Here is a 15,147-nt window from a genome sequence, read left to right as displayed (position 1 = left end):
TAACTTTGCATGGTATCGTAGAGCTAAAATATAAAAGTAGGTGATGTTATCATAAAGTTAGAATATATTGTTAAATATTATAAATAGCAAGTGTGGAATAATGATGGATTGGTGTGCAGAATTGTCTTAGACAATTGTTAACAAGAACGGTAGTCGTCATTGCAATTTCATATGAGGGAGTGGCATAAGCCAACATACTTTCTCTTCTTGGATCATATGCATTTATGATTGGAACTCTAGCAAGCATCTGCAACTACTAAATATCATTAAGGTAAAACCCAACCATAGCATTAAAGCATCAAGTCTCCTTTATCACATATGCAACAACCCCCTTACTCGGGTTTATGCTTCTGTCACTCAAGCAACCCACTATAAGCGAATCATGAACGTATTGCAACACCCTACAGCGGGATTCCCTTACGCTTGCACGACGCGGAGGGCACAATAGGACAGCACCAAAATAAAACATACAACTCATACCAATCTAAATCATCAATCAACCCAAAGACAAAGGATATCTACTCAAAACATCATAGGATGGCAACACATCATTGGATCATAATATGTGGCATAAAGCACCATGTTCAAGTAGGGATTACAGCGGGGTGCGGGAGAGTGGACCGCGTAAAAGAGATGAGGATGGTGATGATGATGGTGATGTTGATGAAGACGATCACCGCGGCGATGATTCCCCTCCCGATGGCACTCCGGTGCCACCGATAGAGAGGAGGAGAGGTTCTCCCCCCTTGTGCTTCCTCCTCCATGGCCTCCCCCTGGATGGGGAGAGGTTCTCCCTCTGGTCCTTGGCCTTCATGGCGATGATGGCCCCTTCGGGACCCTCCTCCATAGCCTCCGGTGATGATGCCCCCCTCCGGCAGGGTGCCAGAGAGGGCCTAGATTGATTTCTCGTGGCTACAGAGGCTTGCGGCGGCGGAACTTTCGATCTAGGTTATTTTATGGGGGTTTCTTTATTTATAGGAATTTTGTCATCCACGAGATAGGGGCCCATGCCCGGGGGGTGGGGCGCGCCCCCCACCCTCGTGGACGGCTCGGGACTCTTCTGGCCCAACTCTTTTACTCTGGGGGCTTCTTTTGGTCCATAAAAATCATCAAAAATTGGGCACGTCAATTGGACTTCGTTTGGTATTCCTTTTCTGCAATACTCAAAAACAAGGGAAAAACAGAAACTCGCACTAGGCTCTAGGTTAATAGGTTGGTCCCAAAAATCATATAAAATAGCAGATAAATGCATATAAAACATCTAAGATGGATAATATAATAGCATGAATACTTCATAAATTATAGATACGTTGGAGACGTGTCAGCATCCCCAAGCTTAATTCCTACTCGTCCTCGAGTAGGTAAATGATAAAAGAAATAATTTATGAAGTGTCAATGCTAGCAAGTGCATAAGTTTCATCAATGATAGTTCCAACCACTTTTTCTAGCATCATTATATATCATAACAGTAGCTCAACTCAGGAAACTTCTCATGATCAGGTAACAAGCTATTCACATGTTAAAGTATAGATCGTAAACTTTCTTGAAAACTAACAAATCGTGCTCTTAGTCATCAAACAATTGCAATTCATCTTATTTTCAGGAAGGGTCTATGTAAGAGCTTTAATTCAGCAAACTCCACATACTCAACTATCATTTAATCTTTCACAATTGCTAACACTCATGTGATATTTATGCGTTCAAAGTTTTAAATTAACACAGAGGAAGATAGGGGATTATAGTTTCGCCTCCCAACCTTTTACCTCAAGGGTAATGTCAACAATAATAATTTATGAGAACCTACATCCAAGTGGATATATATATCCGGATCGATCCAACACAAAGTGCTTGCCAAAGGAAAAAGTGTAAAAAGGAAAGGTGATGACCACCATGACTCTTGTATAAGGGTAGAAGATAAAAGTAAAAGATAGGCCCTTCACAGAGGAAAGCAGAGGTTGCCATGCGCTTTTATGGTTGGATGCACAAAATCTTAATGCAAAAGAATGTCACTTTATATTGGCACTTGTGATATGGACCTTTATTATGCAGTCCGTCACTTTTATTTCTTCCACATCACAAGATCGTATAAAGCTTATTTTCTCCACATTAATAGATCATACATATTTTTTATTGCTTGCAACAATGAAAACTTACTTGAAGGATCTTACTCAATCCATAGGTAGATATGGTGGACTCTCATGGCAAAACTGGTTCAAGGGATGTTTGGAAGCACTAGTAGTATTTCTACTTGGTGCAAAGAATTTGGCTAGCATGAGAGGGAAAGGCAAGCTCAACATGTTGGATCATCCAAGACAATATAACGTTTCAAATATAGGAAAACATAACCCATTAAGTTGTCTTCCTTGTCCAACATCAGCTTTTTATCATGTCATATTTTAATGAGTGCTCACAATTACAAAAGATGTCCAAGATAGTATATTTATATGTGAAATCTCTCTTCCTTCAATATTCTTTCATGAATTGTTCAAGTGACCAATTCTGCGTTTGCTAACTTCCAATAAGTTTACTACCTATACTTATTATGTGTGAAGTCATTACTCCCCATGTTGTAAGCTTGTGAAACGTATATAAAGTCAGACTTATAATATTCAGTTCATTCAACTATTTACTCATAGGGTATATGTGAAGCACATGAGTAAATGACAAACTACTCCAAAAGGATATAAGTGAAGAACACTGAGCTGTCAAATAATTAACTATCCATGTGAGGATTCTTTTTCATTCAAGATTTCAGATCCAATAATTTTATTCAAACAACAAGTAAAATTGAAAATAGCTCCAAGCAATACACATATCATGTGACGAATAAAAATATAGCTCTAAGTAAGGTATACAGATAGTTTTGAAGACGAAAGAGGGGATGCCTTCCTGGGCATCCCCAAGCTTAGGCGCTTGAGCCTTCCTTGAATATTATGTTGGGTTGCCTTGGGCATCCCCAAGCTTAGAGTCTTTCCACTCCTTATTCTCCTCATATCGATATCTCACCCAAAGCTTGAAAACTTCAATCACACAAAACTTAACGGAACTTTGGTACTGTCAAAGACAAGATTCATAATTGTTCTCACACAATTCCTACTGTACCATATCATTTCTACAATTTATATTGAGAAATATAAGCTATAGAAAATAGAAACAAGCAAACTATGCAATGAACACAGAATCTGTCAGAAACAGAACAGTCTGTAATGATCTGAACAGAAACCATACTTCTGCTACTCCAAAAATTATGAAATAAATTGATGGACATGAGGAATTTGTCTATTAAACTTCTGAAAAAAGAATCAACTCAATCGCACTCTTCTGTAAAAACTGACAGCTAATCTCGTGAGCGCAAAGTTTCTGTTTTTTACAGCAAGATCACATTAACTTTCACCCAAGTCTTCCCAAAGGTCTTACTTGGCACTTTATTGAAGCAAAATCTATAATACATGATTAATACAGTATCTTAATCATGACAACACACAAAAATAGTAAGGGTAAATACTGGGTTGTCTCCCAACAAGCGCTTTTCTTTAATGCCTTTTAGCTAGGCATGATGATTTCAGTGATGCTCACATAAAAGATTAGAATTGAAACATAAAGATAGCATCATGAAGAATATGACTAGCACATTTAAAACTAACCCACTTCCAATTCCTAGGGATTTTCTGAGCATACAATTTATGGGAACAAGAATCAACTAGCATAGGAAGGCAAAACAAGTAAAACTTCAAAATTTTAAGCACATAGAGAGGAAACTTGATATTATTGCAACTCCTACAAGCATATATTCCTCCCTCATAATAATTTTCAGTAGCATCATGAATGAATTCAACAATATAACCATCATATAAAGCATTCTTTTCATGATCTACAAGCATAGATTTTTTTTCTACTCTCCACATAAGAAAAATTCTTCTCATTCGGAATAATGGGAGCAAACTCGACAGAATAATGGTCATGTGAGGCATAATCCAATTTAAAATTAAAATCATGATGACAAGTTTCATGGTTAACATTATTCTTTATGGCATACATGTCATCACAATAATCATCATAGTTAGCAGCTTTGTTCTCATAATCAATTGGAACCTCTTCTGAAATAGTGAAATCATTACTAACTAAAGTTGACACTCTTCCAAATCCACTTCCATAAATATCACACTAAGATTCAACACCCTCCAAAATAGTGGGATCACTAATTCATAAAGTTGACACTCTTCCAACCCCACTTTAGATTATAGTATTATTCATACTCCAAAAGATATAAGTGAAGTTCATGAAGCATTCTATAATTAATATAGACTAATCAATATCCAAGATCAAAATATATAAGTGAAGCACACTAAGCATTCTATAAAACCATACTCAAAAGATTTAAGTGAAGCACAAAGAGCAATTCTATAAGATCATACTTAAAAGATATAAGTGAAGCACATGAAGCATTCTATAAATCAATGAAGGGCTATCTCATACTAGCATGGTTCTTAAAGAAAAAACAAAAACACAAAGGACACAAATCATGTGAACAAAACAAAAACTGAGGTATACCAATAATTGTTGAAGAAGAAAGATGGGATGCCAACCGGGGCATCCCCAAGCTTAGATGCTTGAGTATCCTTGGAATATTTTCAAGGAAATATGCCCTAGAGGCAATAATAAAGTTATTATTTATTTCCTTATATCATGATAAATGTTTATTATTCATGCTAGAATTTTATTAACCGGAAAAGTAATACTTGTGTGAATACATAGACAAACAAAGTGTCACTAGTATGCCTCTACTTGACTAGCTCGTTAATCGAAGATGGTTATGTTTCCTAACCATAGACATAAGTTGTCATTTGATTAATGGGATCACATCATTAGGAGAATGATGTGATTGACATGACCCATTCCATTAGCTTAGCACCCGATCGTTTAGTATGTTGCTATTGCTTTCTTCATGACATATACATGTTCCTATGACTATGAGATTATGCAACTCCCGTTTACCGGAGGAACACTTTGTGTGCTACCAAACGTCACAATGTAACTGGGTGATTATAAAGGTGCTCTACATGTGTCTCCAAAGGTACATGTTGGGTTGGCGTATTTCGAGATTAGGATTTGTCGCTCCGATTGTCGGAGAGGTATCTCTGGGCCCTCTCGGTAATACACATCACTTAATCCTTGCAAGCAATGCAACTAATAAGTTAGTTGCAAGATGATGTATTACGGAACGAGTAAAGAGACTTGCCGGTAACGAGATTGAACTAGGTAATGAGATACCGACGATCGAATCTCGGGCAAGTAACATATCGATGACAAAGGGAACAACGTATGTTGTTATGCGGTCTGACCGGTAACGATCTTCGTAGAATATGTAGGAGCCAATATGAGCATCCAGGTTCCGCTATTGGTTATTGACCGGAGACGTGTCTCGGTCATGTCTACATTGTTCTCGAACCCGTAGGGTCCGCACACTTAACGTTACGATGACAGTTTCATTATGAGTTTATATATTTTGATGTACCGAAGGTTGTTCGGAGTCCCGGATGTGATAACGGACTTGATGAGGAGTCTCGAAATGGTCGAGACATAAAGATCGATATATTGGACGACTATATTTGGACACCGGAAAGGTTCCGGGTAAGATTGGGACAATACCGGAACACCGAGAGGTTATCGGAACCCCCCGAGAGGTATATGGGCCTTATCGGGCCTTTGTGGAAAGGAGGGGAAAGGAGCAAGGGAGGGGGCACCCCCCCAAGCCCAATCCGAATTAGGAGGGGGGCCGGCCCCCGCTTTCCTTCCTCCCTCCTTCCTCTTCCTTCCCTCTCCTACTCCTAATTGGAAAAAGGGGAGTCCTACTCCCGGTGGGAGTTGGACTCCCCCCCTTGGGCGCGCCACCCTCCTTGGCCGGCCCCCTCCTCCACTCCTTTATATACGGGGGCAGGGGGGCACCCCAGAGACACATCAATTGATCATTGATCTCTTAGCCGTGTGCAGTGCCCCCCTCCACTATAATCCTCGATAATATTGTAGCGGTGCTTAGGCGAATCCCTGCGACGGTAGAACATCAAGATCGTCACCACGCCGTCATGCTGACGGAACTCATCCCTGACACTTTGCTGGATCCGAGTCCGGGGATCGTGATCGAGCTGAACGTGTGCAAAAACTCGGAGTTGTCGTAGTTTCGGTGCTTGATCGGTCGGGCCGTGAAGACGTACGACTACATCAACCGCATTGTTATAACGCTTCCGCTTCCGGTCTATGAGGGTACATAGACAACGCTCTCCCCTCTCATTGCTGTGCATCACCATGATCGTGCGTGTGCGTAGGAAATTTTTTGAAATTACTACGTTCCCCAACAGTGGTATCAGAGCCTAGGTTTTATGTGTTGATGTTATATGCACGAGTAGAACACAAGTGAGTTGTGGGCGATATAAGTCATACTGCTTACCAGCATGTCATACTTTGGTTCGGCGGTATTGTTGGATGAAGCGGCCCGGACCGAAATTACGCGTACGCTTACGCGAGACTGGTTCTACCGACGTGCTTTGCACACAGGTGGCTGGTGGGTGTTAGTTTCTCCAACTTTAGTTGAACCGAGTGTGGCTACGCCTAGTCCTTGCGAAGGTTAAAACAGCACCAACTTGACAAACTATCGTTGCGGTTTTTGATGCTTAGGTAAGATTGGTTCTTGCTAAGCCCGTAGCAGCCACGTAAAACTTGCAACAAACAAAGTAGAGGACATCTAACTTGTTTTTGCAGGGCATGTTGTGATGTGATATGGTCAAGGCGTGATGCTAAATTTTATTGTATGAGATGATCATGTTTTGTAACCAAGTTATCGGCAACTGGCAGGAGCCATATGGTTGTCGCTTTATTGTATGCAATGCAATCGCCCTGTAATGCTTTACTTTATCACTAAGCGGTAGCGATAGTCGTAGAAGCATAAGATTGGCGAGACGACAACGATGCTACGATGGAGATCAAGATGTCGCGCCGGTGACGATGGTGATCATGACGATGCTTCGGAGATGGAGATCACAAGCACAAGATGATGATGGCCATATCATATCACTTATATTGATTGCATGTGATGTTTATATTTTATGCATGTTATATTGCTTTGATTGACGGTAGCATTATAAGATGATCTCTCACTAAATTTCAAGATAAAAGTGCTCTCCCTGAGTATGCACCATTGCCAAAGTTCGTTGTGCCCAGACACCACGTGATGATCGGGTGTGATAAGCTCTACGTCCATCTACAACGGGTGCAAGCCAGTTTTGCACACGCAGAATACTCAGGTTAAACTTGACGAGCCTAGCATATGCAGATATGGCCTCGGAACACTGAGACCGAAAGGTCGAGCATGAAACATATAGTAGATATGATCAACATAGTGATGTTCACCATTGAAAACTACTCCATTTCACATGATGATCAGTTATGGTTTAGTTGATTTGGATCACGTGATCACTTAGAAGATTAGAGGGATGTCTTTCTAAGTGGGAGTTCTTAAGTAATATGATTAACTGAACTTAAATTTATCATGAACTTAGTACCTGATAGTATCTTGCATGTTTATGTTTGATTATAGATAGATGGCCCGTGCTGTTGTTCCGTTGAATTTTAATGTGTTCCTTGAGAAAGCAAAGTTGAAAGATGATGGTAGCAATTATACGGACTGGGTCCGTAACTTGAGGATTATCCTCATTGCTGCACAGAGGAATTACGTCCTGGAAGCACCGCTGGGTGCCAGGCCTGCTGCTGATGCAACTAACGATGTTAAGAACGTCTGGCAGAGCAAAGCTGATGACTACTCGATAGTTCAATGTGCCATGCTTTACGGCTTAGAACCGGGTCTTCAACGACGTTTTGAACATCATGGAGCATATGAGATGTTCCAGGAGTTGAAGCTAATATTTCAAGCAAATGCCCGGATTGAGAGATATGAAGTCTCCAATAAGTTCTATAGCTGCAAGATGGAGGAGAACTGTTCTGTCAGTGAGCATATACTCAAAATGTCTGGGTATAATAATCACTTGATTCAACTGGGAGTTAATCTTCCGGATGATTGCGTCATTGACAGAATTCTCCAATCACTTCCACCTAGCTACAAGAGCTTCATGATGAACTATAATATGCAAGGGATGGATAAGACAATTCCCGAGCTCTTCGCAATGCTAAGAGCTGCGGAGGTAGAAATCAAGAAGGAGCATCAAGTGTTGATGGTCAACAAGACCACTAGTTTCAAGAAAAAGGGCAAGGGGAAGAAGAAGGGGAACTTCAAGAAGAACAGCAAGCAAGTTGCTGCTTAGGAGAAGAAACCCAAGTCTGGACCTAAGCCTGAAACTGAGTGCTTCTACTGCAAGCAGACTGGTCACTGGAAGCGGAACTGCCCCAAGTATTTGGCGGATAAGAAGGATGGCAAGATGAACAAAGGTATATGTGATATGCATGTTATTGATGTGTACCTTACTAGAGCTCGCAGTAGCACCTGGGTATTTGATACTGGTTCTGTTGCTAATATTTGCAACTCGAAACAGGGACTACGGATTAAGCGAACACTGGCGAAGGACGAGGTGACGATGCGCGTGGGAAATGGTTCCAAAGTCGATGTGATCGCGGTCGGCATGCTACCTCTACATCTACCATCGGGATTAGTATTAGACCTAAATAATTGTTATTTGGTGCCAGCGTTGAGCATGAACATTATATCTGGATCTTGTTTGATGCGAGACGGTTATTCATTTAAATCAGAGAATAATGGTTGTTCTATTTATATGAGTAATATCTTTTATGGTCATGCACCCTTGAAGAGTGGTCTATCTTTTGATGAATCTCGATAGTAGTGATACACATATTCATAATATTGAAGCCAAAAGATGCAGAGTTGATAATGATAGTGCAACTTATTTGTGGCACTACCATTTAGGTCATATTGGTGTAAAGCGCATGAAGAAACTCCATACTGATGGACTTTTGGAACCACTTGATTATGAATCACTTGGTACTTGCGAACCGTGCCTCAGGGGCAAGATGACTAAAACGCCGTTCTCCGGTACTATGGAGAGAGCAACAGATTTGTTGGAAATCATACATACATATGTATGTGGTCCAATGAATGTTGAAGCTCGTGGCGGATATCATTATTTTCTCACCTTCACAGATGATTTAAGCAGATATGGGTATATCTACTTAATGAAACATAAGTCTGAAACATTTGAAACGTTCAAAGAATTTCAGAGTGAAGTTGAAAATCATCGTAACAAGAAAATAAAGTTTCTACGATCTGATCATGGAGGAGAATATTTGAGTTACGAGTTTGGTTTACATTTGAAACAATGCGGAATAGTTTCGCAACTCACGCCACCCGGAACACCACAGTGTAATGGTGTGTCCGAACGTCGTAATCGTACTTTACTTGATATGGTGCGATCTATGATGTCTCTTACAGATTTACCGCTATCATTTTGGGGTTATGCTTTAGAGACGGCCGCATTCACGTTAAATAGGGCACCATCAAAATCCGTTGAGACGACGCCTTATGAACTATGGTTTGGCAAGAAACCAAAGGTGTCGTTTCTGAAAGTTTGGGGCTGCGATGCTTATGTGAAAAAGCTTCAACCTGATAAGCTCGAACCCAAATCGAAGAAATGTGTCTTCATAGGATACCCGAAGGACACTGTTGGGTACACCTTCTATCACAGATCCGAAGGCAAGACATTTGTTGCTAAGAATGGATCCTTTCTAGAGAAGGAGTTTCTCTCGAAAGAAGTGAGTGGGAGGAAAGTAGAACTTGATGAGGTAACTGTACCTGCTCCCTTATTGGGAAGTAGTACATCACAGAAACCGGTTTCTGTGACACCTACACCAATTAGTGAGGAAGCTAATGATGATGATCATGAAACTTCAGAACAAGTTACTACTGAACCTCGTAGATCAACCAGAGTAAGATCCGCACCAGAGTCTAGATTGGTTTTCGGTGGCTACGGAGGCTTCTGGCGGCGGAACTCCCGATCTATTCTGCTCCCCGAAGTTTTTAGGGTATATGGGTATATATATAGGAGGAAGAAGTACGTCGGTGGATCTTCGAGCTGTCCACGAGGCAGGGGGCGCGCCCAAGGGGGGTGGGCGTGGCCCCCACCCTCGTGGGCAGCCCAGGACTCTCCTGGTCCATCTCCGATACTCCGCGGGCTTCTTCTGGTCCAAAAATAAGTTCCGTGAAGTTTTAGGTCAATTGGACTCCGTTTGATTTTCCTTTTTCTGTGATGCTCTAAAACAAGGAAAAAACAGAAACTAGCACTGGCTCTGGGTTAATAGGTTAGTCCCAAAAATAATATAAAAGTGCATAATAAAGCCCATAAACATCCAATGCAGATAATATAATAGCATGAAACAATAAAAAATTATAGATACGTTGGAGACGTATCAGCATCCCCAAGCTCAATTCCTGCTCATTCTCGAGTAGGTAAATGATAAAAATAGAACTTTTGATGTGGAATGCTACCTAACATATTTCTCTATGTAATTCTCTTCATTTTGTCATGAATGTTCAGATCCATAAGATTCAAGACAAAAGTTTAATATTGACATAAAAATAATAATACTTCAAGCATACTAACTAAGCAATCATGTCTTCTCAAAATAACATGGCCAAATAAAGTTCATCCCTACAAAATCATATAGTTTGGTCATGCTCCATTTTCGTCACACAAGAATGCTCTCATCATGCACAACCCCGATGACAAGCCAAGCAATTGTTTCATACTTTAGTAATCTAAAAAAAATTCAACTTTCACGCAATACATGAGCGTGAGCCATGGATATAGCACTATGGGTGGAATAGAATATAATGAGGGGTTATGTGGAGAAGACAAAAAGGAGAAAGGCTCACATCGACGCAGCTAATCTATGGGCTAGGGAGATGCCCATCAATTGATGTCAATGCAAGGAGTAGGGATTGCCATGCAACGGATGCACTAGAGCTATAAATGTATGAAAGCTCAACAAAAGAAACTAAGTGGGTGTACATCCAACTTGCTTGCTCATGAAGACCTAGGGCACTTGAGGAGGCCCATTGTTGGAATATACAAGCCAAGTTCTATAATGAAAATTACCCACTAGTATATGAAAGTGGCAAAACAAGAGACTCTCTATCATGAAGATCATGGTGATACTTTGAAGCGCAAGTGTGGAAAAAAGGATAGTAGCATTGTCCCTTTTATTTTTTTTATTTTTTTATTTGGCCTTTCTCTTTTTTTGGGGACAATGCTCTATTAATGATGATCATCACACTTCTATTTATTTACAACTCAAAGATTACAACTCGATACTAGAACAAAGTTTGACTCTATATGAAAGCCTCCGGTGGTGTACGGGGATGGGCAATGAATCAAGAGTGACATATATGATAAATTATGCATGGTGTCCTTGCCACAAATACAATGTCAACTACATGATCATGCAAGGCAATATGACAATGATGATGCGTGTCATAATAAACGGAACGGTGGAAAGTTGCATGGCAATATATCTCGGAATGGCTATGGAAATGCCATAATAGGTAGGTATGGTGGCTCTTTTGAGGAAGATATAAGGAGGTTTATGTGTGACAGAGCGTATCATATCACGGGGTTTGGATGCGCCGGCGAAGTTTGCACCAACTCTCAAGGTGAGAAAGGGCAATGCACAGTACCGAAGAGGCTAGCAATGATGGAAAGGTGAGAGTGCATATAATCCATGGACTCAACATTAGTCATAAAGAACTCACATACTTATTGCAAAAATCTACAAGTCATCAAAAACCAAGTATTACGCGCATGCTCCTAGGGGGATAGATTGGTAGGAAAAGACCATCGCTCGTCCCCGACCGCCACTCATAAGGAAGACAATCAAATAACACCTCAAGTTTCAAATTTGTTACAGAACGTTTACCATACGTGCATGCTACGGGACTTGCAAACTTCAACACAAGTATTCCTCAAATTCACAACCACTCAACTATCACAACTTTGATATCACTATCTCCATATCTCAAAAAATCATCAAGTATCTAACTTCTCTTAGTATTCAATGCACTTATATGAAGGTTTTTATTATGCCTAAAAAGAAAATTGCCAAGTTGTTCTAAAGGACTCTCAAAATAATATAAGTGAAGCATGAGAGTTCATTAATTTATATAAAATAAAACCACCACCATGCTCTAAAAAGATACAAATGAAGCACTAGAGCAACAACAAACTACTCCGAAAGATATAAGTGAAGATCAATGAGTAGTCAAATAATTATGCAACTATATGAAGACTCTATAACATTTAAGAATTTTAGATCTTGGTATTTTATTCAAGAAGCAAGCAAAACTAAATAAAATAAAATGACGCTCCAAGCAAAACACATATCATGTGGTAAATAAAAATATAGCTCCAAGTATAGTTACCGATGAATGAAGACGAAAGAGGGGATGCCATCCGGGGCATCCCCAAGCTTAGGCTTTTGGTTGTCCTTGACTTTTACCTTGGGGTGCCTTTGGAATCCCCAAGCTTAGGCTCTTTCCACTCCTTATTCCATAGTGCATCAAATCTTTACCCAAAACTTGAAAACTTCACAACACAAAACTTAACAGAAAGCTCGTAAGCTCCGTTAGTATAAGAAAATCAATCACCACTTAGATACTGTTGTGAACTCATTCTAAATTCATATTGGTGTAATATTTACTGTATTACAACTCATCTATGGTTCATACCCTCCGATACTACTCATAGATTCGTCAAAATAAGCAAACAACACATAGAAAACAGAATCTGTCAAAAACAGAACAGTCTGTAGTAATCTGGATCAAACGTATACTTATGGAACTCATAAAATTCTAAAATAAATTGGTGGACCTGAGGAATTTGTCTATTAATCCTCTGCAAAAACAATCAACTTAATAGCACTCTCCAGTAAAAACTGGCAGCTAATCTCGTGAGCACTAAAGTTTCTGTTTTTTACAGCAAGATCACAAAGACTTCACCCAAGTCTTCCCAAAGGTTCCACTTGGCACAAACACTAATTAAAACATAAAACCACATCTAAACAGATGCTAGATTAATTATTTATTACTAAACAGGAGCAAAAAGTAAAGAACAAGAATAAGATTGGGTTGCCTCCCAACAAGCGCTATCGTTTAACGCCCCTAGCTAAGATGCTCACATAAATGATAAGAATTGAAACATAAAGAGAGCATCATGAAGAATATAACTAGCGCATTTAAGCCTAACACACTTCCTATGCATAGGGATTTTGTGAGCAAATAATTTATGGGAACAATAATCAACTAGCATAGGAAAGCAAAACAAGCATAACTTCAAGATTTTAAGCGCATAGAGAGGAAACTTGATATTATTGCAATTCCTACAAGCATATGTTCCTCCCTCATAATAATTTTCAGTAGCATCATGAATGAATTCAACAATATAACTATCACATAAAGCATTCTTTTCATGATCTACAAGCATAGAAATATATTACTCTCCACACAAGCAAAATTCTTCTCATTCGGAATAGTGGGAGTATCATAAGATACTCGAATACTATAAATTGTTTCCACATTAAAAGAGTAATGTTTAGAAAAAGGGTAATCATAATCATGACAAATTTTATAAATATAATCATCACTACTTTTTATAACATATGTATCATCACAATAATTATCATAAGTAGCAACTTTGTTCTCATCATAATCGATTGAAACCTCTTCCAAGATAGTGGAATCATCACTAAATAAATTGATGACCTCTCCAAATCCACTTTCATAATTATCATAATAAGATTCAACATCCTCCAAAATAGTGGGATCATTACTTACTAAAGTTGACACTCTTCCAAACCCACTTTCATCAATATAATCATCATAAGTAGGAAGCATGCTATCATCATAATAAATTTGCATATCAAACTTGGGAGAATAAAAATATCATCTGCATTAAACATAGCATCCCCAAGCTTGGGACTTTTCATATCATAAGCATAATAGATATTCAAGGAATTCATACTAACAAGATTGCATTCATGCTCATCATACAAAGATTTAGTGCCAAACATTTTAATGCATTCTTCTTCTAACACTTTAGCACAATTTTCCTTTCCATCATAATCATGAAAGATATTAAAAAGATGAAGCGTATGAGGAAAACTCAATTCCATATTTTTTGTAGTTTTCTTTTATAAACTAAACTAGTGCTAAAACAAGAAACAAAAAGATTCGATTGCAAGATCTAAAGATATACCTTCAAGCGCTAACCTCCCCGGCAACGGCGCCAGAAAAGAGCTTGATGTCTATATACACAACCTTCTTCTTGTAGACGTTGTTGGGCCTCCAAGTGCACAGGTTTGTAGGACAGTAGCAAATTTCCCTCAAGTGGATGACCTAATGTTTATCAATCCGTGGGAGGCGTAGGATGAAGATGATCTCTCTCAAACAACCCTACAACCAAATAACAAAGAGTCTCTTGTGTCCCCAACACACCCAATACAATGGTAAATTGTATAGGTGCACTAGTTCGGCGAAGAGATGGTGATACAAGTGCAATATGGATGGTAGATATAGGTTTTTGTAATCTAAAAATATAAAAACAGCAAGGTAACTAATGATAAAGGTGAGCACAAATGGTATTGCAATGCGTTAAACAAGGCCTAGGGTTCATACTTTCACTAGTGCAAGTTCCCTCAACAATAATAACATAATTGGATCATATAACTATCCCTAAACATGCAACAAAGAGTCACTCCAAAGTCACTAATAGCGGAGAACAAACGAAGAGATTATGATAGGGTACGAAACCACCTCAAAGTTATTCTTTCTGATCGATCTATTCAAGAGTCCGTAGTAAAAATGACATGAAGCTATTCTTTCCATTCAATCTATCATAGAGTTCATACTAGAATAACACCTTAAGACACAAATCAACCAAAACCCTAATGTCACCTAGATACTCCAATGTCACCTCAAGTATCCATGGGTATTATTATACGATATGCATCACACAATCTCAGATTCATCTATTCCAACCAACACAAAGTACTTCAAAGAGTGCCCCAAAGTTTCTACCGGAGAGTCAAGACGAAAACGTGTGCCAACCACTATGTGTAGGTTCATGGGCGGAACCCGCA

This window comes from Triticum urartu, chromosome 7 (assembly GCF_003073215.2).
Source record: "Triticum urartu cultivar G1812 chromosome 7, Tu2.1, whole genome shotgun sequence".
Taxonomy (NCBI): Eukaryota; Viridiplantae; Streptophyta; class Magnoliopsida; order Poales; family Poaceae; genus Triticum; species Triticum urartu.
Note: the sequence above shows the minus strand (reverse complement) of the source record.